Below are 26,629 nucleotides of genomic sequence, written 5' to 3'. Positions count from 1 at the left end.
ATTTCTTTGTGTTGGGAATATTCAATATCTTCCTTCCAGCTATCTAAAACTATAATTAATGTTAACCATAGTCATCTTACAGTGGTACAGCTCATTAGGACATATTCCTCCTATCTAGCTGTAATTTTGTATCCTTTGACACGTCTAATTGGTTAATCAATTAAAATAATATTTATTGATCATCTCCAAACACAATTCTAGAGCCTGGGATGTACATCAATCAACTGCTTAGTGGAAGAGTTTTACATAATACACAACCCTGAATCCAAGTGAGTTAGAGGAGCATTTATGTCTTGGTCATGGATCTGTGAGCCGTCTGTAACTCTGCTGAGCTTCTCTGGGTTAGGTTGGGTTTGGATGGGTGTAATTCAGGCACTGGGTATAATTCAGATCTGCTGTACCTGTTTATTACCGTAAGAACATGGCCCAAGAAACAGAGACTGCCTTGGACATGCTCTTTTCGTGGAGGAAAGCCTGTGTTTAAAAGTGGCACACTGTCATTTCTTCCCACGTTCCATTGACCAGAACAAGTCTCAGAGCCCAAGCCAACATATGAGGAGCAGTAAAGTGTACTCTTCCCAGCGGGGAGGAGCAGGACATATTTGCTGAACAATAATTTTTTTTTTTTTTTTGAGACGGAGTCTCACTCTGTTGCTCAGGCTGGAATGCGGTGGCGCGATATCAGCTCACTGCAAGCTCCGCCTCCCGGGTTCACGCCGTTCTCCTGCCTCAGCCTCCCGAGTAGCTGGGACTACAGGCGCCCGCCATCACGCCCGGCTAATTTTTTGTATTTTTAGTAGAGACGGGGTTTCACCGTGTTAGCCAGGATGGTCTCGATCTCCTGACCTCGCGATCTGCCAGCCTCGGCCTCTCAAAGTGCTGGGTTTACAGGCATGAGCCACCAATAATTTTTTGAAAAAATCTATCAAGGGCCAGGCGCAGTGGCCTGGGTGACAGAGCAAGACTCCGTCTCGGAAAAAAAAAAAAAAAAAAAAATCTATCAAAAGTATAGTAATGAACCAAACGGAAAAATATACTTGCACTTGGGAGAGAAAAATAATAGTAAAATAATAAAATAAAAATGCATAGATGTATATTAGAGCACAAAATTTTAAATAAAGTGCTGAGTATAGCGCTCATTGAAAAGCTGAGCTTTGAGTAAAGACTTAAATGTAATGATGGATTTAGCTGTGAGAATATTAATAAGAAAATTATTTCAGGGTGAAGGGCTAATCTTTGCTAAAGACCTCAACTGAGGATGTGCCTAGCATGTCGGGGAAAGAACAAGGAGCCACAGTGGCTGGAATGACCTGAACGACAAGTACTGGGTGAAGTCAGAGACGTAATGGAGATAGGAGCCCGACTCACCGATTATGAGTCCCTCAAGGACATAGTAAGGACTTTGGCATTCACTCTGAGTGAATTAGGAAGCCACTGAGGTAGAGAACTTAGGCTTAAAGATAGATAATTTAGAATTATCAGTGCCTAAATGGCATTTAAACTCATGGGAGAAGACAAAATCACCAAGGAGCTAGTGTACATCATGAAAACTGAAGAAGACTAAGGACACGGTAGTAGTGTCTCCAATATTCACAAAAAGTGATTGTCTTGTATGATATTCCTTTCACTCATGCCTACTCAACAAGAATTAAAACATCGCAAATTCTAAGTGGTTTTCCCATCCATTCACTCTTCTAATTCAGGAAATGTCTGCCTAGCTGCACAATGTATCTATTATAGCGAATTAGCTCTTGTCCATTCTGATTAGTAGAACTGTTCTTATTGGCTCCTAAGCAACGTCAACCTCACCCTAATCTGGGCATTCCTATCAATGTCTATTGGGCCTCTCTTTTTATGGTACCAGAAATGGAATGAGGTCACCTCTTTATCAAACAGTCCGTGACTTTGTTGACCACCGCTACTAAAATTCTTTTACTAGTGGTTACCAATGTTGGTGTCCCTGTGATTTCCAGCCTTTTGTTCTAGCCCTGGCCTTAGGGAAGTCACAGGATGCATTAGTCAAGGTTTTCCAGAGAAACAGTATCAATAAGATGTTATAGATATATAACAGAACATTAATTGTGGGAATTTATCCATGCTATTATGGAGGCTGAGAAGTTCCACAGTCTATGAATTGTGTGGAAGCTGTAGAACCAAAGAAGCCAGTGGTATATTTTGAGTTCAAAGACCTGAGAAGGAGGGAGGGGTGAAAACCGGGGGCTGTGGTGTCCAAGGATGGGAGAAGATGGATGTCGCATCTCAGAGGGGAAGACAGAGAGTGAGAGAGAAAGAGAGAAAGAAAATTAGCCCTTTCTTCACCTTTTCATTCTATTTGGGTCCTTAAAGGATTGAATGATTCAAATGCTAGTCTCTTTCAGAATCAAAGACCTCCAGGTAAAGTATTTTATTACCCTTCACTGTATCATGTAATATGGTTATTTAGGCCTGTACACTATTCTGACCACTCTCTTTTGTGTATTTTCTAGTTTGTAGGTTATAGTCAAATATACAAAAAAGCGATTTCTATTTTTGGAAGAACAATAGATGCGTACTCTCTTTTTTAGAATTATTAATATTTTCTGAATGCTTTAATTTTATAAGAGTAAAAGAGATTCTCCTTTTAGAATATGGCTTTTTATCTAAGGCAAATTTTGTAAAACACTCAAAATAACATTAGTTACTACCCAGGAAAGTAACTAATATGTAGATTCAATTCTTCTATCTGCATTTTCTTTCACTATTTAAAATAAAACTTTTAACAGCTTTATTAGCTATGATTTTAAAATCATTCCTGTTTTAGCCTTAAGTGGTCAGCTTATCCAATATACACTATTCAGGTACCTGAAGGCCTTAAACTGTTCCTTAATTTTCTTTTATAAGACAATATGTAATTATGTAAGGGGAGATTCATTTCTGAGATGTCCCCTTATATTCTAGGTAAATTTACTCTTAATCAGTCCATGGAATCTCTCCTAAATGCATTAATTCTCCAAAGCATGCCCCAAAGCTCATCTTCCTTGCTATTGTTATGATCATAGTTTCCTCCTTTCAAGGTTTATATCATTTTTCATTTCATTAACCAGATAATTCTCTGTTTTTAATAATAATACAGTAAAAAAATACTTTTTTTTTTTCTGCTGACACCCAGCACTTTATTAGTGGGGGAACTCGCCTTGGTCTGGCAGAGACTGGGATGGACAGGACCAGCGCCCATCTCGAGGGCGTATTTTCTGGAAGATCAGGTGTTCCTCCTTGTAGGTTTAGAGGAAACACCCTCATAGATGAAAACCCCCCAGAGAGCAGCGCTGCAACTGCCAAGCAGCCGGGGTAGGAGGGCGCCCTAGGCACAGCTGGGCCCTTGAGACAGCAGGGCTTCAATGTCAGGCTCGATGTTAATGTCTGGAAGCCGCGGCTGTACCTGCATACCGGCACACCGTCAGGGCCCACCAGGAACTTCTCAAAGTTCCAGGCAACATCGTTGCGACACACCGGAGACCAGGTGATGAGCTTGGGGTCGGTCATGAGTGCAGTGGCGTCGTCGCTGGGGGCTGGCCGGCCTCCCGCAGGAAGGCGAAGTCAGGGTGCGCCGCCGCACCGTTCCCCTCGCACTTCTCGGAGAGCATAAAGTTGGGCTCGAACCCATCACAGGTCGGACATATTTGAGGGAATTCAGAATCTCTTCGTTCTTGGCGTCTCCTCATGCCCAAACTGGTTGCACGGGAAGCCGAGCACCACCAGGCCCTGGGGCCCGAGGCGCCGCTGCAGCTCGTTCATCTGGGTGTAGTCCCTGCCCGTGGTGCCTCAGAGGGACGCCACATTCTCCATAAGTAGCACCTTGCCCCGCAGGGAGCCCAGGCTCGCAGGCTCCCCGCCGGCCAGCGGGCGCGCGGAAAAGGCTTACACCGACTGGGCATCCGCCGCCGCTAGCCGAGCAGCACACATGGCGCAACTGTCCGAGAAGCTAGGGGAGCGCCCCGAACAAGCACTGTCAAAAAAATACTTTGAATAACAAAAATAATAATAATAGCATTTATTAAAATCTTCTTGTATGCTAGAAGTATCCTAAGTGCTTTATGTTTAACTCCCTTAATCATCACAAAGTATTTTCATTTTAGGAGTGAACTAATAAAATCACAGAGATAAGAAACTTTCTCATGGTTAATTAACTCAAATGAATTAGGCAAACAACTAGTAGGTGGCCATTCTCAGATACCATTTTAGGCAACCCATTTTAGAGGGTGAACTCTTTACCATTAAGCAACTTTTTTTGGTGTTTCCACAATATCCAGAGACAGAAAGGTGCCACTAGATTGCTTAAACATTTACTGAATGCTCTCTTTATAGTCTAACACATTCCAGCATCCATTTACTCATTCCTCCATCCATATTTATTCATCATCTACTAATGACAAACATAATTCATGGTACTCGTGATTCAATGATGGGTTAAACAGAATTATCTTACCTTCTTGGAGATTATGCTTTACATTTACAGTGGCTATTTAGAAGAGCGATCTCTGTTCTAAGTACTAGATATCTCATTTAATCCTTACCAGCAAACTTACAAGGTAATAGATACAATTATCTTCACTTACAGTGAAAAGCGCAATACTCGGCTATGTGAAGCACCTTGCTCAAAATTTCTGAGTTGCTCTATCATAGGTCAGTTAATACATTTGATTTCATTCAACATTCAGCTAATATTAATTGATCACATTTTATGTTCAAGGCACAGTTATAGTTACCCTGTGCTACTACACAGTATTATGGTAGAATAGAAAGAGATGTTACTGAGTCTTCAGATCTCAGAGTACTTAACAATGAACCTGATGTGAGTTTAACAGGTGAGTTTAATTCTAGCACAGAGGGGACGGTCTGCTAGGAGTATATCTAATTCAAAAAAAAAAAAAAAAAAGCGGAGGGGGAAGACAGAGATGCAGTTGCATGAAAGAAAATAAAGTGTAATAAAAATAGTGTGGTTGGGGCATAAGGTGACTTTGAGGTGACAGAAGGGTACAAGTAGATAAAGGTCAAAAGACAGTTTGACTGTGAGGCTATGATCCGGAATTTGGACTTGTCCTATTAATAACAGGATCATCTTTGAATGCTTGAAAGCAGAGGGATTATCCCAGTATCTGTGGACTTAGCAAGATAGCTCTGACAGTGTTATCAAAAATTACAAAATTTTATATGAGAATTCATAAAATGAAGTCTACGTCTTTTTAAAATGTTAATTTGTGAGGGTTTTTTGTGGGGGAGGTGTTCTCTCCTACTTTGAAAGTTGAAAAGTATTCTAATCTGTATCATAGCCTTGAATATATCAGTCAGTGCGACAGAACTGAGTATACGCATTCAGGAATTTTTTGCAGTTACTCATTTATCCTGGTATTTATAACACTCGTTAAATTTGAACCCAGCTCTTTTTGCAAATTCTAGTAGCTATACAATCGTAAATACAAGAATGTGAGGTTCCAGTGGTGATTTGCTTTTCAAGACATTTGAAAACTGCTTTTTTTTAAAAAAAAATTTTACCATGGTGCATTATACAGCAGTAACCAAACATAGATCTGAAACTGGCACACAGAGGAAACTCTAAAAATAAATCTGTACCTGAGATAAGAAAGTGCTCTGGGTCTCTGCAAATACTCTCACTTGAGAGAGTGTAGTCTTAATCACCTTCAAGGTAAAAGAGATATAATAAAGTACCCAACCGTCTTCTAATAAAAACAAATATTTATATTCTATAGTACCTGAAAGTGTATTAAATATCATTTTATGCATTGCTTTGTATATGGCAATATACTTTAGCAATATTAAAGAATATAACATGAGCGATATGATTACTTAAACAGCATTTTCTTTAAAAACTATTTGTAAAATGAAATTGATTTTGAAGTTATCAAATAAAAAATTCTCATTTTTGAATGAGAAACTGAAGTCTCTTGAAGTAAAAACGCCCTTAAATTCACAAGTGCACTCGGATTTTCTGCATCCAACTTCACCACCCTTGCAGGCACATAACAACTTGTGAAACAGGCAGGCCCCAGGATGAAAGTTTCAAATTCATAGACAAATCTGAGAATCCTATAAATCCACTAGTTTCTCAAGGTCAAGCGGTTAATGAGTGGCTCCACCATGAGTTTGCTTTGATGCCTGAAAGGGAGTAGTATTATCTTAAAATAGCTGCATATTTTATCAAGAACTTTATAAAAAAGATATTATGATTCACAAATGGATTTTACGGAATAATTTCGTTTTTCACCAAATACCATGTTTACCAATATGTGGTAATATTTAAAAGGCAGACCCCTGGCATGGCCAGCTGAAGCCTGCAGGGCCTCCATTGGCTTTTGCTTGACCTCTTCCTTTACATATTCTATAATGTGATTCAGAGAAGGCACAAAGAAATAATAAAATCTGAGTCAAATCAGATATTCCAAAAACTAAATAATTTTTGTCAACTAAGCATTTTTTGTAGTGACTTACCTTAGTAAAATATTTTAGTTTTTCTATCTTAGTACGTGTGTCCAAGATAAAAAACACAATTTAAGTTTTCTTTTAAGATCAGAGGACTTCATTGGTCTAAGGTTATTTTTATTTTTTCTTTTCTATAATACTTTCAAGTATCACAATTGGAGAGATGCTATCTATTGGGCTGGAAACTGTGATGCTTCCATTTCATACTATTGGCAATGGAACTGATTTTTGATTCATAATTTTGGTACATAATTTTCAATTCCATGTTGTATTCTGAAAGACACACTCTCTCAAACATATATAATCTGTATTTATATATGCCAATAGTAAGGTCGTTTTATTAATTTTTTTATTTATTTTTGAGACAGAGTCTTGCTCTGTCGCCGAGGCTGGAGTACAGTGGCATAATCTCGGCTCACTGTAACCGCCGCCTCCTGGGTTCACACCATTCTCCTGCCTCAGCCTCCAGAGTAGTTGGGACTACAGGCGCCCGCCACCACACCCGGCTATATATATAAATTTTTTTTTTTTGTATTTTTAGTGGAGGCAGGGTTTCACCGTGTTAGCCAGGATGGTCTCGATCTCCTGACCTTGTGATCCGCCTGCCTTGGCCTCCCAAAGTGAAGTTAAAAATAATTAGAAAACATACAATGTTTTCTGATGAAGTAGGAATGGTTAGCTAACTTTTCACTATATTGCCAATAAAAATCCTATACTTCTTGGTGGCTTAAGCATTTCATCCGTTTTTTAGAGTTAAAGTATTTGGAACATAATTTTAGTGGTAGAATTTATTTCTATAACTTTTGAATCATAGATTAACAAATACCTACCAAGAACTGAGAAGAAAAATGAGGAAATGTAACCCTAAACTATTTTACTCAATACTAATATTTTTTAATAATATGTAAACAGGTAACGATATAACTTGAACTATATAATTGTTTGAAAATATTTTTCTTATGCTTTAATTTCAATTTATTTTGCTGATTTTTTACTGTGTGTCTAATAAGTTCTAGATGTTGTAATAGGTAGCAAAGACAAGAGATAAGTAAGACATGCCCTTTTCCATTAAAAAGACTATTAGAGGAGATAGTTAAATCACTATCATCTATACCATAGAATTTGTTAAGTTCAGGATTGGGGTGAACAAGTTCTAGAATAGCACTATACGATAGGATACCAATGCCAGAAGAGCCACAAATATGAGCCACATATGTAATTTAAAATTTTCTACTAGTCACATTAAATAGATAAGAATTAACAGAGGAAATTTACTTTAGTGATATATTTCATTTAAGGAATAGATAAAAAATATTTTCATTGCTATATGTAACTAATATAAAAATGATCAATGAGGCTGATATGGTTTGGCTGTGTCCACACCCAAATCCCAATTTGAATTGTAACTCCCACAATTCCCATGTGTCATGGGAGGGAACCAGTAGGAGGTAATTGAATCATGGGGGCAGGTCTTTCTTGTGCTATTCTCATGATAGTGAATATGTCTCATGAGATCTGATGGTTTTAAAAAGAGGAGTTCCCATGCATAAGATCTCTCTCTCTCTTTGCAGGCTGCCATCCACGTAAGATACGACTTGCTCCTCCCTTGCCTTCTGCCATGACTGTGAGGCTTCCCCACTCATGTGGAACTGTAAGTCTGTTAAACCTCTTTCTTTTGTAAATTGTCCAGTCTCAGGTATGTCTTTAGTAGCAGCATGAAAACAAACTAATACAGAGATGTTTTACATTGTGTTTCTCTATTGTGTCTTTGAAATTCAGCACACATTTTTCACTTATAGCATAGTCTCCATTTGGGCCACCCACAGTTCAAGTGCTCCATGGCCACACGTAGCTAGTGGCTACTGTATTGGACAATGAGGTCTAGATCAACAAAAGGGCTGATTACTAGCACTTGAAAAAATCAAAGAAGCCTCTCTGAGGCAGGGACACCCAAACCAAGACAGGGAATGTGCAAAGCTTTGAGAAGTGTAGTGTGAGGAGCCTCAAGTCATACAGTGCTATGGTTTGGCTATGTCCCTACCCAAATCTCATCTTGAACTGTATCTCCCATAATCCCCAAGTGTTTCGGGAAGGACAAAGTGAGAGGTAACTGAATCATGGGGGTGGGTTTTCCCATGCTGTTCTTGTGATAGTGAGTAAGTCTCATGAGATCTGATGGTTTTATCAAGGGAAGTTCCCCTGCACGTGCTCTCTTGCTTGCTGCCATGTAAGACATGACTTTGCTCCTCCTTTGCCTTCCACCATGATTGTGAGGCCTCCCCAGCCATGTGGAACTGTGAGTCCATTAAACCTCTCTTTCTTAATAAATTACAGTCTCAGGTATTTCTTCACAGCAGTATGAAAATGGATTAATACATACAATATGTCTAGAGTGAAGGAGCAGGAGAGGAGGGGGAGACCAGCAAGAAACAGAGAGAACATCATATACTGCTCTGCATCTATATAGCCACTGTCCAATAATTTCTCAGCCCTGTAACAGACCTATGACACTAAATCTCAACAACCTGGTCTTATTAGAAAAAATAAAAGTTTAATTAAATTCCTTCTTTGTGTCAGGAAAAAAAAATCATCAATGAGTAAATGTCAATCTTAAGCAAAAATGCCATATGTTTTCATTTTGAGGCTTTTGTGGAAACCATCAGCCTAGTCTCTTTTCTTCCTAGCTGTTTCTTACTTTGAAAGGCAAGTTTGCAAATAACCGGGAAACCTAAAGGATTAGCTCATGTTTTTCTTGGCCTCCTGAGATTTTGCTTTTCAGATGCCCATACTACATGCTTGAATTCTGTGTTGGCAGAAGATGGTAAAATATTTGGATTCATTTGGAGGAATGGAAGAAAAAGTGTTGACAATATTGGATGCCTTTAGTTTCTTTTACATGACATTCTTTCACACAGTCGTTAGGACAAGCAACTCCTAATTGCTTAACAGACAGTATTTACTTAAATATAGACTACTGGGAAGGGACAGAGTGCCCCAGAGAGAAATCATTCATTTTTCCGTGGAATACCTACCCTTTGTGTACTTATCCAGTTGAAGAAGTACCTAGCAATAGTCCGTGATCCCTAGAAACTTTGCCCGGCAACCTGCACCCAGGAAAATTGCTAAGTTTGTTTTCTAAGTCTTTAATTTGGTTTTGTTTTCTTTTAATTTTTCAAATAGAAAAGAGGTATGAGACCAAGTAACTTTTCCTACCTTTTTATGGAAAAAACACCCATAATTTTTCCCATAAATAAATTTGAGAGAATATCACATGAAAAATAACTACGTTTCCTTTGCCTATCTTGTTTTAAGCTCTCCTTTTCATATTTGCAATGCAAGTGTGTACTATATACAATATATATTTTATATATGTGTAAATTTGTGAAGCTAAGTACACATTTGCTTTTCTTCTTCTATTTGTATTCTTAAAACGAGTTTCTTCAACACTCCATTTTTACAACAATTTCTCTCTTAGCATTTATCCTCTGTTTCTCTCAAACCACATCTAACAGATGTGGCCAACTCTTATATGGAATTAGTTTCCTTTTGCTTCTGTACAAAATCACCACAAACATAGTGTTTTTTAAAAAACACCAATTTATTATCTTGCTGGTCTGGAGGTCAGATGTCCTAAAACCAAGTAGTCTCCAAGGGCTGTGTTTCTGCTGGATGCTCTAGCAGAGATTTCTTTCCCTTGCCTCTTCCACCTTTTGGAGCCCACCTGCTTGTGGCCACGTCTTCTATCTTCAAGGCCAGGGGTACAGCATCTTTCAGTCTCTCTATCACATCTGCTTCTCTTTTCATAGCTCCTCTCACAGGCTCCTGTCTTTCCCTGTAAGAACCCTTGCAAGGACATTTTTCTACCTGGATAATACCAGATAATCTTCCCATGTTGTGATCTACAAATTAATCGCCCCTGCAAATTTCCTTTTTTTCATGTACAGTAGTATATTCACAGGTTCTGGAAATCTTTCGGAAGGAGGAAATTATTCTCCCTATCGGTGTTGACTCTCAGCCTCTATCTCTAGTCTCCTTTAATTTCCCAACTGCCTGTGTGTGCACATGCACATCAAACACAACAGGCTCAAAGACGAATGCTTCTCCTCCCACAAAACTGATTGCTTTGATTCCATTGCTACATCACGGATACACCACCCAAGTAAAGAGTTATCAAGCTAGAGAAGGGATTGTCCTAAGCTGGGCATTTTCATCCCCACTTGCACCAAAGCTAAAATCTTTAACGTACCTCTTAAAAACTTTAAACTGTATATTCTCTACTTTATTTCTACTATGAATACGTTTTTCCTGGTTTAGGTATTGTTTATTCTGTTTATTCTCATTTGAACTGCTACTGTAGCCTGTACTCTGTCTCCAAACCTGCTCCCCTAAAAATTTGTTTTCTCTACAGTTTGATCTAAAATGCAAATTTGATGATATGTTCCTAATGTCGAGTCTTTTAATGTCTCCTCGCTGCCTATATCATACACATTACTTTCCGTTGCACTGATCTTGTCTCTAATTATTTTTCAAGCACATGTTTTAGGCCTTGTAGGACTTACACATTGCGGGACTCGTTTTCCTGCTTGTGACTCACTTTGCACTTGCACTCACTATGTTCCTTGAGCTGTGTTTCTCCCATTGTAAAACTGGCCATGCCTTGGTAATAGCATCTTTGCACTGTGTTGTAATTATCTGTGTATGTGTTTTTCTAAACTGTAAGCTTTTAGAAGACATTTCTTATTTGGTTTTACATCCCCATCATTTGGCCACGTCCTTAGCACAATGTATATTTGTAGTAATAAATGCTGTTCTTTGGGTTTTGTAAATTCATGAGCAGAAGGCATTTAACCGTTTTAAACTATAAAGGTGGATTAATTTAAATATTCTTGGAGGTTTAATAATTTGTGAAACTTTTGATTTCACGCATTCTGTTTAGGAGATGTAGAATAGTTGCTGTTTGGGAGATGCGGGAAAGTTGAGGGAAAGTATAGAATTTTGTAATGAAGCAAGAATTTACACTGGCCACCTGTAAAAAGCATGTGAGCTTTTGGTGAAATAAATATGTAAACATGCATTAAATAAAATGTGCTTATCTACAACTTCTATGCCCATGAAATGTAGGTCATGTTGGTTTCTCTGTCTCTCTTAAAAAAACACACACACACAACAATATGCTTGACAGGCATCATAAGTCACTTTTCCCATCAATGGCTTGTTTCAGGGTGGTTTCAGGGATAGGACTGTTTTTAAAAGATCATTTTACACTCTTTTTCACCCTTTCTTCTGCCTCACCCTGGATTTAACCTAACCACGACCTAAACAGTTTTCAGTGGCAGCTCTGCTTCCATCCATCACATACGCTGTTTCTTTTTTCTTTTGGAGGTGTTAATTTGGCATATGAAATTTAAACACAACTAGTTCATTTTGAGGAGTCTGAAATGTCCTACTAACTTTCACCAGTTATATTTTGGTAGAGAACCCACACAAGTTCTGAAGCAATTATCCCTGAAATTTAGTTTTGTTCAAGGTTGCTTAACATAGAGAGGAAAGAAGAAAAGATTAGTCACTGATTGAAATCATGTGAAATAATTTTTATCTCAAGCAATTCCTGCTCTTTGTATATATATGTGTATGTATATGTGTGGGTAAAATCTTGCTGTGTATATATTTGTTTATACCCAGAACACACATGAGAATGTTCTGAAGACAAAAAAGATGTTGGAATGCCTTTCCTAAAATTCAGTATCTGCACTAATATCACTGCATGCACTAAAATAAGATCTATCCTATGGAAAGTTCTTTACTGCAAATGGCTACTATGAAAACAGTGAACATTTGTATTCCCTTAGCTACCCAGCAGATCAACTTTCTATTTTGGGAAGATAAGTATGCACCATCCTTTACCCAAGGCTGCCAAGACGTGGCCATGTGACCCTGTGTCTGCCAACCAGATACCCCACTCAAGACTTGAGAAAGTGGCACAAAAATACAAAGACAGACAAATCTCTTGAGAAAGGGGCAGTCAAGAGCCCAAAGTGCTAGAAGGAGTTTCCAGTGATTGGGATTTTCTAAGCAGATAGTTTTTAAGGGAAAATCATGGCTATGTTCCCAACCACTCATCTCTCTTCGTTTCTGTCATACTTTGAACCTAGTGCTGCACACTTTTGTTCATTTCTGGAGCCATCTGACTGCCTTCTTGCAAACAGCCTCTACCTATTAATTTACTAGGATTGACTTGTGTCATTTGCAGCCAAGAACACTGAATAATTTGGCTAGGAGTTGGTGAGAAAAGAATACTGAGAAGAGAGGTGTCTTAGGAAAAGTTACCTCAGAATCAAACTTCAAGGCAAGAATATGAGTAGCAGTGGTTTATTTGTAAGGTGACTTCAGTAATCATTGATAGGGAATTGGGCAGGTGAGGCAGAAGGAAAGGATGTGATGAACAGACTGCGGGTGAGGGTAATAGAATTCAATTCTGTTGGAGAAGAGCACCTGATGGGTACAGAAGCTGATGTATTTATCCTCAAAGATCCATTTTTCATGGGCTGAGAATACTTCCTGGAGATGTCAGTTCCCCAGTGTTTCCATTCCATCCAGTGCACAGATTGAGGAAGGACTCTTGGCCTGAGAGCCACAAATGCTTGCAGTAGGACACTTTCTGCCCATAAGGTAGAGTGAGTAATAAAGGCTTGTACAGAGAGCACTAACACTGTGGTAGCTATTGTGATGTTTCAACTTGCCTTTTTATACTATCAAACACAAATACAGGTTTTGCTGTGAAGGAATTTTGTAGTTGTAATAAAGATCCTAATGCATTGTCTTTAAGCAAGAGGGGTTATTCTGGATAATGTGAGTGGGCCTAAGTGAATGAGTTGCAAAACTTAAAATCAGGGTTGATGTTTCTGAGAGAGAGAGAGAGAGTAATTGAAAGAGAAAGAAAAAGAAGACATTTCTTTTGAGGGCAATTTCAACCTGTTCTCAGGGAGTTCCATCCTGTTTGTGATCTTGCTTTCTTGTGGATGATAGCTTCAACCATAGCCATAGGTTCAAGACTGTGCCTTCCTGAATGTCTGCATGTCTGCTCTATGGATTTAGGACTTTATTCCAGTCTCCACAACCATGCCATCTATCTGTCTGTCTGTCTGTCTGTCTGTCTATCTATCTATCTATCTATCTATCTATCTATCATCTATCTATCAATCATCTGTCCATCCATCCTTCTATCAAGAGAGATATAATTTTAATACCTGTACAATCTTAAATGTTCTGCACCTCTGGTTGAACTCTGACTGGTGTAGATAATTTTGGTATTTGGAAGTAGGTGCTGCCATAACAAACACATACAAATGTGGATTTGGCTTTGAAACCAAGTGGATGGAGGCTGGAAGAAGTCTGAGAAAAATTTTGAAAGATACAATGATAGAAAATGCCTAAATTGTCTTCAACCAATTGTGAGTCAAAATATTAATTTTATGAGCCTTTCTGATAAGGGCTCAGAATGAAGTGACGGGCCTGTTATTGGAAACAGGAGGAATGGAAATGCTTGTTAGGTAATGGCAGAAAATGTAGTGGAATTGTCTCCTGTGAGAATAGTGGAAAATAGAGTTTCCTCTGGCTGGTAGCAGAAGCGATTCAAGGTACTAGAAAGATTTGATGCACTATTGCTGATTCAAAGATGGAGAGGCCCATATACAAGAACCAGAGAGTAGCTTTGCATTAGTTTTCTAGGGCTGCCATAAAAAATGACAGACTGGCCAGGGGCGGTGGCTCACGCCTGTAATCCCAGCACTTTGGGAGGCCAAGGCAGGTGAATCACTTCAGGTCAGGAGTTCGAGACCAACCTGGCCAAGATGATGAAATCCTCTCTCTACTAAAAATACAAAAATTAGCCAAGCAAGGTGGCGAGCGCCTGTAATCCCAGCTACTCAGGAGGCTGAGGCAGGAGAATCACTTGAACCCAAGAGGCAGAGGTTGCAGTGAGCCAAGATTATGCCATTGTACTTCAGCCTGGGTAACAAGAGTGAAACTCCATCTCAAGGAAAAAAAAAAAAAAAAAAAAGACCGAGCAGCTTAAACAACAGAAGTTTATTTTCTCACAGTTCTGAAGGCCAGAAGTCTGAGATCATGATGTCAGCAGAGGTAGTTTCTTCCAAGACCTCTCTCCTTGGCTTATAGGTCATCTTCTCCCTGTATCTTTACATGATCTTTCCTGTGTACATGCCTGTGTCTAAGTTTCCTCTTCGTTTAAAGATACCAATTATATGGGATCAGGTCCCTTTCATATGACCTCATTTTACCTTATTTCCCTTTTTGAAGATTGTATCTCTAAATACAGTCATATTCTGAGATACTCTGGGTTAAAATTTCAACATACAAATTTTGGTGGAACACAGCTCAGGTCATAACAAATTTCTAGCTGCTGAGAGAAGTTCCTAGCCAACAGCAGGCAAGATAACGGGGCTGTCAATTCTACAACTGCAAGGAACTGGACTCTATCCCAACAAGCTGAATAATCTCCAAGGAGGCTCTTTCTCATAGCCTCCAGATAAATGTCCAAGTTGGCTGATACCTTAATTTTGGCACTTTCTGGTCTTCTGAATTATAGAAATGTGAGATTTTTTTTTAAAGCCTCTAGGTGAGTAGTAATAATGTGTTATGTAGTGATAGTAAACTAATGCAAACAACATATACTAGTGGCCAGTCACAATTTCTTAAAAACCAAACTAAAACGAACAAGAAAAAACAAAACAAAAAACCTGGCCCTAGGATGCTTTGATGAAACAGTCTACAGTCTCTACCATTGCAGTTGATCCCAACATCTTAATTTTCCTCTTCCTGTCATCCATTCTAGATTTATTTATCTTTGGACAGACATCTCTTTGTCTAATCTTCTTGACAAAGGACTAAAAAGGAAATCCAAATATGAATAAGTAGGAACAGAGGACCTGACACCCATACCACACCTACCCCGGATGCACTGACTTCTCTCTCTTTGCTAAGATTTTTAGCCATTGTGGGGCTGGAAATGGGCTTGGAGATTGGACTTTTCTACAGTGATCTGATGGAAAAAGAAAAGATCCAGCTCCGGGTGGACATTTCATTACATTGTCACCTGGTAGTCTATGTTCTGGTGCACCATCTCTAGCAGGACCCAACAGCATAAGGAGCTTCTTTCAAAATGTGACTAGTTCTTTGCCAAAGATGGTATGACTTTGTTTCAATTCCTAGTTCTGTGCTGTGATTTTTTTTTTGCTATGGTTCTCCAGAGACTAGACATAACGTTTTATCTACCAAAAAGACCTCCAACCTCCTGTACTATGTGATCTGCAAGTCATTTGTACAAAGTGGCAGAGCTACTTTTACCATAACTAAAACTGCTGAAGAATCTATCTTGCTATGGGCCACACTGAAAACTGACAGCCTTCTAAGTCACTCATTACATGGAACCAAAGCAATATTCCCAGTGTAATATGCATTGTTTCCAAAATCCAAAGAGACCAACTGAGATTATCAGCACCCTGCTTTTCACCATCTGTGATGGATTGGAGTACAAACGAAGAGGTAATGCATTCATTTTGTAATAGTTCTTTACATGAATTATATGGGCTAACTTACATTAACAAAGATTGTAGAATTAATTAGCAGTTGTTAGTAGCCATATAGGCTCTGAAGGAAGAAAATAGACACTATTAAATAAGGTTGCAGAGTAAAAGCCAAAAGCCATTCTTTACAGCATTTCAAGAGACTCACATTTCTTTCATGTGCAAAATGTGTTGAAGAGAAAAATGTGTTGAAAATCAGGCTCAAGATTTTATAGGAAGAGAGGTAGAGCCAAAAGGAGACTAAATTCATATTTCTGTCAAATTCTTCTATAATGAATTCAGGGCCCTGTTGGGGAGGAGAGGAATATTAAGCTTGGATGGAGACATTCGGGAGGATGAACTAAGAATTTCAATCCCTATGAGCCAGCAGCAATAAACACCCTCCCTCCATCATGATGAAAAGAGCATCTTCCCATTGCTTGAAACTGTGCAAAGGATTCACCCAAGATTGATGACTTCCAAGATGATGCTTGTTTTTCTTACTTTCTACCCCTACTTCCCCTAATTGCCTCTGAACCAATTACATAGGACAAATCTCTGCATGACTTAATCAGGAAAATAATGTTCCTACTAGGAGAAGAAAGGGAATGTTCAACATAGAGTGATAGGCCTGACTAATATGTACTGATTATAACCAGGAAAACCTGCCTGGCAGTGGATCTTAAGGGTCTTAACTATGGAGAACAGAATATGAGCCTGGAGAAGAGTGACAATACTCATATAGGTACTATTAGGTTGGTGCAAAAGTAATTGCGGTTTTGGACTGTGAATTTCAAATTCTTATAAATAGACTCAAACACATCTTTATTAATCAAAATAGGAACCATTATGACCAGCACATTTTTGCCAAGAAATAAGTCCGTTTTTTCCTGTAACATAAAAATCAGTGCTTCAGGATTTGAAGTCTTGGAAAGCATTTTCTGCATCCTGTTCATTGGGCAATGTTTTCCCTGCAAAAAGTGGTCAAGATGCTTGAAAAAGTGTCAGTCAGTTGGCGAGAAGTCAGGTGAATACGGCAGAAGAGGCAAAACTTCGTAGTCCAATTTGTTCAACTTTTGAAGGGTTGGTTGTGCAACGTGTAGTCAGGCATTGTTGTGGAGAATTGGGCCCTTTCTGTTGACCAATGCTGGCTGCAGGAGCTGTAGTTAGTGGTGCATACCATTGAATTGCTGAGCATACTTCTCAGATGTTATGGTTTCACCATGATTCAGAAAGCTGTAGAGGATCAGACTGGCAGCAGATCAACAAACACGGACCATGACCTTTGTTTGACATAAGTTTGGCTTTGGGAAGTGCTATGGAGCTTTTTCTCAGTTTAACCACTGAGCTGGTGTAGCTAATTGTCATATAAAATCCACTTTTCATGGCATGTCACAAGCCGATTGAGAAATGGTTCATTGTTGTTGAGTAGAATAAGAGAAGAGGGTGCTTCAAAATAACTTTTTTTTTTTTTATTTTTGCTCAGCTCATGAGGCACCCACTTATCAAGCTTTTTCACCTTTCCAATTTGCTTCAAATGCCGAATGACTGTGGAATGGTTCACTATGAGTTCTTTGGCAACTCTCAACTGGTTACTGTCAACTTCCGATAGCCGGCCACTATGCTCCTTATCTTCACAAGGCTCTCATCTCCTATGCAAAACTTCTTGAACCACCACTGCATTGTACATTCCTTAGCAGTTCCTGGGCCAAATTCGTTAATGTTGCAAGTTGTCTCTACTGCTTTAAGACCCATTTTGAACTCAAATAGCAAAATCTCTTGAATTTCCTTTTTGTCTGACATCATTTCCACAGTTTAATTCATATAAAACAAACAGCAAGAAATAAGTCATTCACAAAACAAAAACTAAAGCAAGAAATGCACATTAAAATGATATATAATATAACCACATTTATTTAAGAATGTATTCCAATTTCAAATGGCAAATTTCAAGAATACAAAAACCACAATTATGTTTGCACCAACCTAATATCTTAGTACGTTTGGGCTGCTACAACAGAGTACAAGAGACTGGGTAATTTATAAATAATAGGGATTTACTGCTCACAGTTCTGGAGGCCAGCAAGTTCAAGATCAAGGCGTCAGAAGATTCAGTGAAATGAATTTTCTGGTGAAAGCTCCCTGCTTCATGGAGGGAGTGTGTCCTCACATGGCACAAGGAGCAAACAGGCTTCCTCACACCTTTTTAAATAAGGGCACTAATCTCACATATGAGGGCTCCTAATATAATCCTAATTATCTCCCAAAGGCCCCTCTCTTAATACCATTACCCTGGGGGATTAGATTTTACCACAGGAATTTTGGTAGGACATGAATATTCAGACCATAGCAGCTGCAATCAAGAAAACAAAAAACATTTATCCATTATATTACAGAAATTTATCTCATGTGTATATGTGTGTGTGTGTGTTTTCTCAGAATTTGCAAGTCCATCTTTCTAAATGATTATAAATCTTTTGAGACCCAGGACACAATTGTGGATAACCTGGAGCTTACTCTCTACAATTTCAATAAATATGTGCTAAATAAATGATGTAGGAATGATACAGGAAGAAATAGTACAACACTGGAAATTACTATGATAAGCATGTAAATGATTCTGATTTGTACCAGTTATGCCTGAAACTAGATGTTTTGCATTATGAGGTAGTTCTAAAAGAATCTCAGATGATTCTTAAAAGGTTGATTGCACTTAATTTGACTTATAGTTTTGATTGGTGATGACAAAGTTTTCATTAAAGTTGTAAATTTCCACTCATTGCAGGAATGTCAGATGATCAAAAAGAGTGGGTACCAACTGAACTATATACAAGCAAAGTGTCATTGTTAAAAAAAAAAAAGAGAAAAGAAAAATACTTCTTGATTCTAGAGAATAATTGACAGCTTGGAAAAAATCCACTTGGCCAGTTAGCTTTCCTCATTCTGCAAACATTAAATAGCATATTTTTATTACAAACTTGACAGCCAGGACTTAAGACTAAGCTCTGAAATGCCTGTGATTACATGTGTAGGCAGGGACTGCTATGACTGGCTGGGTTTCAGATTTGAGTGTTTGTTTAGACAGAGCAAGACCAAAAGGTGTTAGATCAGACCTAATCTCCACCAGACACCTCAGAGGGGGGCTACAGATTTCTTCATTTGGTTTCACCATTGAGTCTACGTCCCATGGAAGCCATGTTATTCACCTTCACAGACCTCCCACCCATGAAAATAGGAACAGCCATTCCAAGAGAACAAGAACTAGAATTGCCACCCATGGAATAAAGCACATTTAGTGATGGTTGGGAGCAGCACTGTTTTTCTAAATTAACAAGCAGAAGGAAGCAAAGCGTGCTACTTTCTTGGCTTGGCTTATTTCTCACTTATTTATACACCTGAATCTCCATTGAAACAACACACTATTAGCTGAACAGAATCACCCTTTAGCTAGTGAGAGAGAAATTAGAAAACACACTTCATTGTAAGAGGTTTTATTTATTTATTACAACATGGCCAGAGGATAAGTATAAACATAACACAAGCTGTTAATTTTAATTTTAAAACATGTTAGAGATTTCATGTGGTCTGAATTCTTTCTCGGTCACTTCCGTCTTGGTCCCTACCACCAACCTCGCCCTTACTCCCAGCCCCTCAAGCAGGTTCTTAAGGGAAATTGACAAAAGAAAAACATATTTTTGAATAGGCTAAATTTGAAGTGTTCATTTAAACAAGTAGCTGATTGTAGGCTTCTACATCTCTTGAAACGTTTTATGGCCAGTGTATGTCATTTAAGAAACCTTCCTTTTTCCAGAAAAAAATAAAATAAAATAAAATTATAGGATCAAATTAAAAGCTCCCATTTCTGCTGTAGAGCTTGTGATGTCATCAAAACCCATTTCATTTTTATGCCCCTATAACTTAGTTAAAGTACATTTTCTCTTTCTCTCCTCTCCGAGTCTGTTTATACCTGACTCCAGAATTATTTCTATCAGAGAGATACAAGGTCATTTTTTATACTATTAAAATAAACAGTTCTCCAGTTTTATACAAGACCTCTTTCAAATATAGAAATTATGGGTTCTCTCTGTCAGGTAATTTAAATGAATGTTTGAGACCTTTGGCTGGCTTTTTCTTTTATCATTCAAATATTGAAACTCTCAAAATACCGCTCTGATTTTAAATAAGGAGGGACCTCACCCTCTTTAATTAGGAGTGACACAATCTGCACTGTCATAGATGATACAAAAATGAATTAAAATTTTTTAAAGCCAACAAACTAAAACATTTTGTTAGGTTTAATGTAAATCTGATAGATTTAATTTTTATTCTTAAGCCTTTGAAATAGTATAAAAACAGATTTTAGCTATCTCAATTGATTTATTTTGTTAATATCTCTTTGCCATGAAGCAAAGTCAGACACAGTTGATTAGAAATGAAGACATTTCCATAGATCTTTGGTCTTTCAAGTTTCTTAGTAGCGGTACCTCAATATTTTAAAGGAGAATTTTCTACATTAACTTAAAAAATATTTAAGGCAATTTTTGGATTAATTTTATTTTTTCTACAAGTAAAGTTAATTTTTAAAATAAAAACAAGAAAATTCACTAATTTTGTAATTTTCCTGTACAAATTTAGAAATAATCTCTCATAAATAAGATAATTGACTAAAAATTTATTTTCTAAATTCTACAGTGTTACAGCTATCGTTTGCATGTCTGTGTCCCTTCCAAAATTCATAATGAGACTTACTCTCCTAATGCAGTAATACTAAGTTATGGATCATTTAGAAGGTAGTTAGGCCATGAGAGCTCTGCACGCATATATGGATAGGTTTAGTGCCTATGAAAGGGCTGGAGAGAACTAGCTAGCCCCTTTTTGCCCTCTTATTCTTCCATCGCTTCTGCCATGTGAGGACATATTATCTGGCCCTTTTGCTTACTTCCACCACGTGAAAATAAGCAAGAGGTGCCATATTGGAAGCAGAAAGTGGGCCTCAATCAGACACTAAACTTACTGACATCTTTTGTTTTGAACCAGTCACTCGAGCCTGGCTTGAGTGACTACACTGTACTCTGTCGCTCAGGCTGGAGTGCAGTGACACTATCTCAGCTCACTGAAACCTCCATCCCCCAGGTTCAAGCAATTCTCCCATCTCAGTCTCCCAAGTAGCTGGTACTACAGGCATGTGCCACCGCTGATGGCTGATTTTTTTGTATTTTTAGTAGAGATGGGGTTTCACCATGTTGGGCAGGCTGGTCTTGAACTCCTGACCTCAGGTGATCTGCCTGCCTCTGCCTCCCAAAGTGCTAGGATTACAGGTGTGAGCCACTGTGCCAGGCCCCTGCTGACATCTTGCTCTTGGGCCTTCAGCTTCAAAAACTGTGAGAAATAAATTTCTGTTTTTTATAAATTACTCAGTCTAATGTATTTTGTTATTGGAGCAAAAATAGACTAAGATAATTATTATAGGAAATTAGATACCCTCATTATACAGTGACATAAAATGGTTGAGGAACTAATTTTATGTTCAATGACAATTTTTTTATTAGTAGAACTTATTTGAATTTTTTTTCCATTTAGGTAAAACTACACCATTTAAAAATTCTTTTTATGTCTGTCATAGAAACAAATAGAAGGGTTCATTTACTTTAAATGGGAAGTCAATAAAGGAAGAATTTCACTTCTGGAAGTGTGCCAGTTAGAGAAAATCTGGGACTAGCCAGTTTAACAAAGAGTCTGGACTATCCTTTGTCTTTGCTGTGCAAGGTTTCATGCGGGAAACATACATTCAGTAGCATAGTCTAAGATATCCAAAAGTAGAAAGAGAACTTTGAAAGTATAAAATAATGAAGCTGACAGAAGGGAGCAGATAATTTTTTCATCATGAACAACTATACCAGGAGCCAAGATACTAATGCCAGAGCCCCAGGGAATGCCCAGGCATTTGAACATCATGCTTAATTGAGCACTTTCCCCCTTGGATCACATACATTAAGATTAAGTTACTAGAGAGATAGGACCTCCTAACATTTTTTTTTTTTTGAGACGGAGTCTCGCTCTGTCGCCCAGGCTGGAGTGCAGTGGCGCAGTCTCGGCTCACTGCAAGCTCCGCCTCCCGGGTTCACGCCATTCTCCTGCGTCAGCCTCTCCGAGTAGCTGGGACTACAGGCGCCCGCCACCACGCCCGGCTAATTTTTTTTGTATTTTTAGCAGAGACGGGGTTTCACCGTGGTCTTGATCTCCTGACCTCGTGATCCGCCCGCCTCGGTCTCCCAAAGTGCTGGGATTACAAGCATGAGCCACTGCGCCCGGCCCAGGACCTCCTAACATTTTATAACGATGGTGACAATAGCATTCCTGTAGCTCCATGTTCTGAGAGTAGAAATTTTTAAAAAATTGTTAATCAAGCCATTCTTTTGGTTTATAAGAATTCAAATTAATGCTAACATAGCTAAATCATAGTGGATTTTAGGAAATGGTTTTAATCGCTGCCAAAAGAAACTCTGGAGGTTATAGGGAAGTAGGATTTCATGTTACACGTCAACTCATTGAAATCTTGCAGTTTAAATGAGTCATTTCTACACCTTGCACTGAGAATGTCTTTCTCCCTTTCATTTAGGATTACTTAACTAGTCTATTTTTACTCAAGATTCTTATTGAGTTTTTTGAGAAATCTCCAAACTGCTTTCCACAGTAGCTAAACTAATTTGCATTCCCACCAATAGCATATACGTGTTTCCTTTTTTCCATAGCCTTGCCAGCATCTGTTATTTTTAAACTTCTTAGTAATAACCATTCTGAGTGGTGTGAGATGGTATCTCATTGCAGTTCTTTTTTTTTTTTTTTTTTGAGATGGAGTCTTTCCCTGTTGCCCAGGCTGGAGTGCACTGGTGTGATCTCGGCTCACCACAAACTCCACCTCCCAGATTCAAGTGATTCTCCTGCCTCAGCCTCCCGAGTAACTGGGACTACAGGCACATACCACCATGCCTGGCTAATTTTTGTATTTTTAGTAGAGACAGGGTTTCACTATGTTGGCCAGGCTTGTCTCAAACTTCTAACCTCGGGATCCGCCCCCATCGGCTCATTGTAGTTTTAATCCAGCAATCCCACTACTGGGTATATACGCAGAGGGAAATAATTCATTCTATCAAAAAGACACATGTACATTCATCACAGAGCTATTCAGAATAGCAAATACATGGAATCAACGTAGGTGCCCGTCAGTGTTATATTGGATCAAGAAAATGTGGTGCATATACACCATGGAATACCACACAGCCATAAACATGAATGAAATCTTGTCCTTTGCAGCAATATGGATGCAGGTGGAGGCCAATAAATTAAGTGAATTAATGCAAAACCAGAAAAGCAAATACTGTATGTTCTCACTTATAAGTGGGGGCTAAGTATTAAAAACACATAGACATAAAGATGGGAACAGTAAACACTGGGAATTACTAGAGGGGGGAGGACAGAGGGAGGAATGGACTGAAAAACTACCTATTGAGTACTATGCTCACCAGCCAGGTGAGGTGATGGAACCATTCATATCCCAAACCTCATCATCATGTAATATACTCACAGCCTTGCCCATGTACCCCTGCATCCAAAACAAAAAAAAATTTACAATGTGTAAGATGAAAAGAATTCTTTTTTTTTTTTGACCTGGAGTCTGATTCTGACGCCCAGGCTGGAGTGCAGTGACACGATCTTGGCTCACTACAACCTCCGCCTCCTGGGTTCAAGCGATTCTCCTGCCTCAGCCTCCTGAGTAGCTGGGACTACAGGTGCCCGCCACCATGCCCAGCTAATTTTTGTATTTTTAGTAGAGACGGGGTTTCATCATGTTGGCCAGGCTGGTCTGCAACTCCTGACCTCAGGTGATCTGCCTGCCTTGGCCTCCCAAAGTGCTGGGATTATAGGAGTGAGCCACCACGCATGGCCAAATTCTTACAGATTTTTTTTTAATCCAAAAGAAATTAATTTCTAAGATTAAGTAAATTTGAAAAGGTTGGTACACGTTCATCAGCTGATTAAAATTTCACCATAACATGTTCACTTAGGAGTCTCTAAAAGGAGATACTGGATTTACCTGGGAATTAGTTTGCCCCACCATTAGTCTTATTTGTACTTCTCTCTGGCCTGACCTTGGTTGTCTTTGCCTTGGTGGAGCCTGGCTTGAGTGACTACAGAGGGTGTAAAGAAGGGGTTACTTTCTCAGCACTCCACGTCACTACAACCTTTCAGATGCACACATCCCTTTTGACCTAAGTAGCTTTCCTCAGGACAAGGGGTCAGAAGAGTGATGGACTTTTAATCTGAATATACCCAGGAGGTCTACATAATGTCCTTTTCATTATAGTTTTCAGGCCAGTATATTTTCTGCTTGTTTGTTCATTGTTCGTTTATTTTAAACACAGTGTTTTCCTGCAGGTAGTGAGGAAAATATATTTTCCAACTTCATTAAAATCAGTACTTTACTGGTTCACCACTTAGTTGCAATGTCTTAACTCTTACAACTTAGCAGAGAGTTCTTAATGGATTTAGGTGTGACGTCACTAACCAAGTTCTGGTGTCTAGACTATTTACTGTGTAGTTTCTATTTATTAGCTTTCTTTCCTGGACTATATAATTGAGTCACCAAATGCTTTTTATACATGGCATCATGTTAGGTATGATAACCCCATATTTGTGATGAGGTGGGGAAATCTTGTTAATACCTTTCATCAGAATTCCTTTTATAAAAAGTTGGTGTATTTGCTCAGGGAAAAATACAAAGAAAATAACTACAGTCCCTTGACAAGTGATTGAGAGTGGAAGATGAGATCTTCAGGGACCTGTAAGTGGGTGGAAATGTTCTAAGTGAGATGTTAAAATAATATCCCTGTCAATCTAGAAAAAGGAGTTAGGAAGAGGGTTGTGGAGCTAGGTAGATGGTAGAAAGCTGTATGGAACTTAAAATAACTCCACCCATTGTCTGCTGTATGTTGAGTGAAGTTACCAAACAGAAATGCATGACATTAGTAGATGTGAGTGTTTAAGAGTGATGTGTGTTTGAAGGTGTGTATATGAACCAGTGACGGGGCTGGGTACGTATCTGTACTCATGGAGAGCAAAAGCCCACACAGATAGGAAAATATACAGTCAGAAGAAAGCCTGAGGACCTGTCTCAGCAGCTCCCAGAGACTGTGAGGAGGGCTCTGTATAGTCGCAGCCTGAAATTGTGTTTCAGGTCAGGTTTAACCAGATCTCCAAGGATCAGAAGGATTCAAGATAACGTATGTGTCCCTTGGGGCAGATAAATATATGAAAAATGGTTTCCAGGAAAGAACAGAATGGGGAGTCAACTGTTGGTTCTGGCTTTTCTCCTGATTAACGAGAAGAAACTCCATTTAAACTATAAAATGAGGGTGGGAGGAAAGAGGATCAGAAAAAATTACTAGTGGGTACTAGGCTTACTACCTGGGTGACAGAATAATCTGCAACAAACCCTTGTGACATGAGTTATTTATAGAACCTGCACATGTACTCCTGAACATAAAATAAAAGTTCAAAAAAAAAAAAAACTATAAAACGAGAACAGTTTTGGGACTAGATTAAGCCAAAATATTCTTCCCCTACTCTAGAACCAAGAAGATATTCTCTGTATTATCTCCTATTAGCAATACAATTTTCTCTTTTATATGTAGATATTTATTCCATCTGAATTTTCCTTTTGGATGTGGTGTGAGAAAGGGACTCAAATCTATTTTTTTCTTATAATGAACTGATTTTGTTAGTATCATTTAAAAATACTCCATCTTTTCCCTTATGGGTTGTGATGCCAACTCTATGCTTTCCATCTGACTACATATTAGTTGAAATTTTATTCCCTATGAAACTTCTCATGATTTCTTTGTAGATTTATAGCTATTATTTCTTTCTCCTTTAAAAAATTAGTAGAAGGGAAGTCTCAGGATATTTAAATGGTGATGCATGTGACTAATACACGATCATTGAACTTTTCCAATGACATTGCAATTCTCTAAATATTAAATCCTCTAAATGTTAAAATTAAACTCAGATCTATAATGCCTGAGTAGGAGGCACCCACGTAACTGAGTCGGTTACATGTGTGTATTAATGCATCACTTTAAGAAACATTTACTGAGTGCCTGTGATATGCCAGGCACTGACTCTCTAGGAATATGGAAATGAATATGACTGATGGTTGTCAGTTGCATTGCTATTGGTTTATCGTCTATCAAACAGCTCTGCCATGTAAGGCTCTATGCTAAGCAATCATTTTCATTAGATAATAGCTGGGTCTGGAACAAAAGAAATAAAATGAAATAATGTGACCTACAGATGTCAGATATTATGGGATCACCAGAATTTTTCAATTGAAGGATTACATTAACTTGTGACAACCTACAACTTGTAAGATATGAATTTTGCTATCTGCTAAGTAAGCTAACCACTAAGCTGTCATACTCTAAAGAGAAAATCAGCACTGATACCTATAAAGTATATGAGAATTTATTATTGAGGAAAGATTTTATTTCTTATGTTTTGCTAAAACATATGAA

The 26,629-nt window shown here is 38.5% G+C and overlaps 1 long non-coding RNA gene and 1 pseudogene across 1 annotated transcript in view; one reads left to right on the top strand and one right to left on the bottom strand.

The window, feature by feature from the left end:
• LOC131381187 (uncharacterized) overlaps positions 1-26,629 on the top strand; it is a 74,397-nt gene that overhangs the window by 43,064 nt on the left and 4,704 nt on the right. Inside the window, exon 5 of the long non-coding RNA XR_009209740.1 lies at positions 8,049-8,128. This is a non-coding gene — a long non-coding RNA (uncharacterized LOC131381187). The remainder of the gene's footprint in view (positions 1-8,048; positions 8,129-26,629) is intronic.
• LOC116481809 (glutathione peroxidase 1-like) lies at positions 3,341-3,942 on the bottom strand (annotated as a pseudogene).

The sequence above is a fragment of the Hylobates moloch genome, unplaced genomic scaffold (genome assembly GCF_009828535.3).
Source record: "Hylobates moloch isolate HMO894 unplaced genomic scaffold, HMol_V3 SCAFFOLD_14, whole genome shotgun sequence".
Lineage (NCBI taxonomy): Eukaryota > Metazoa > Chordata > Mammalia > Primates > Hylobatidae > Hylobates > Hylobates moloch.
Note: the sequence above shows the minus strand (reverse complement) of the source record. Positions and strands in the feature narration are given on the sequence as shown.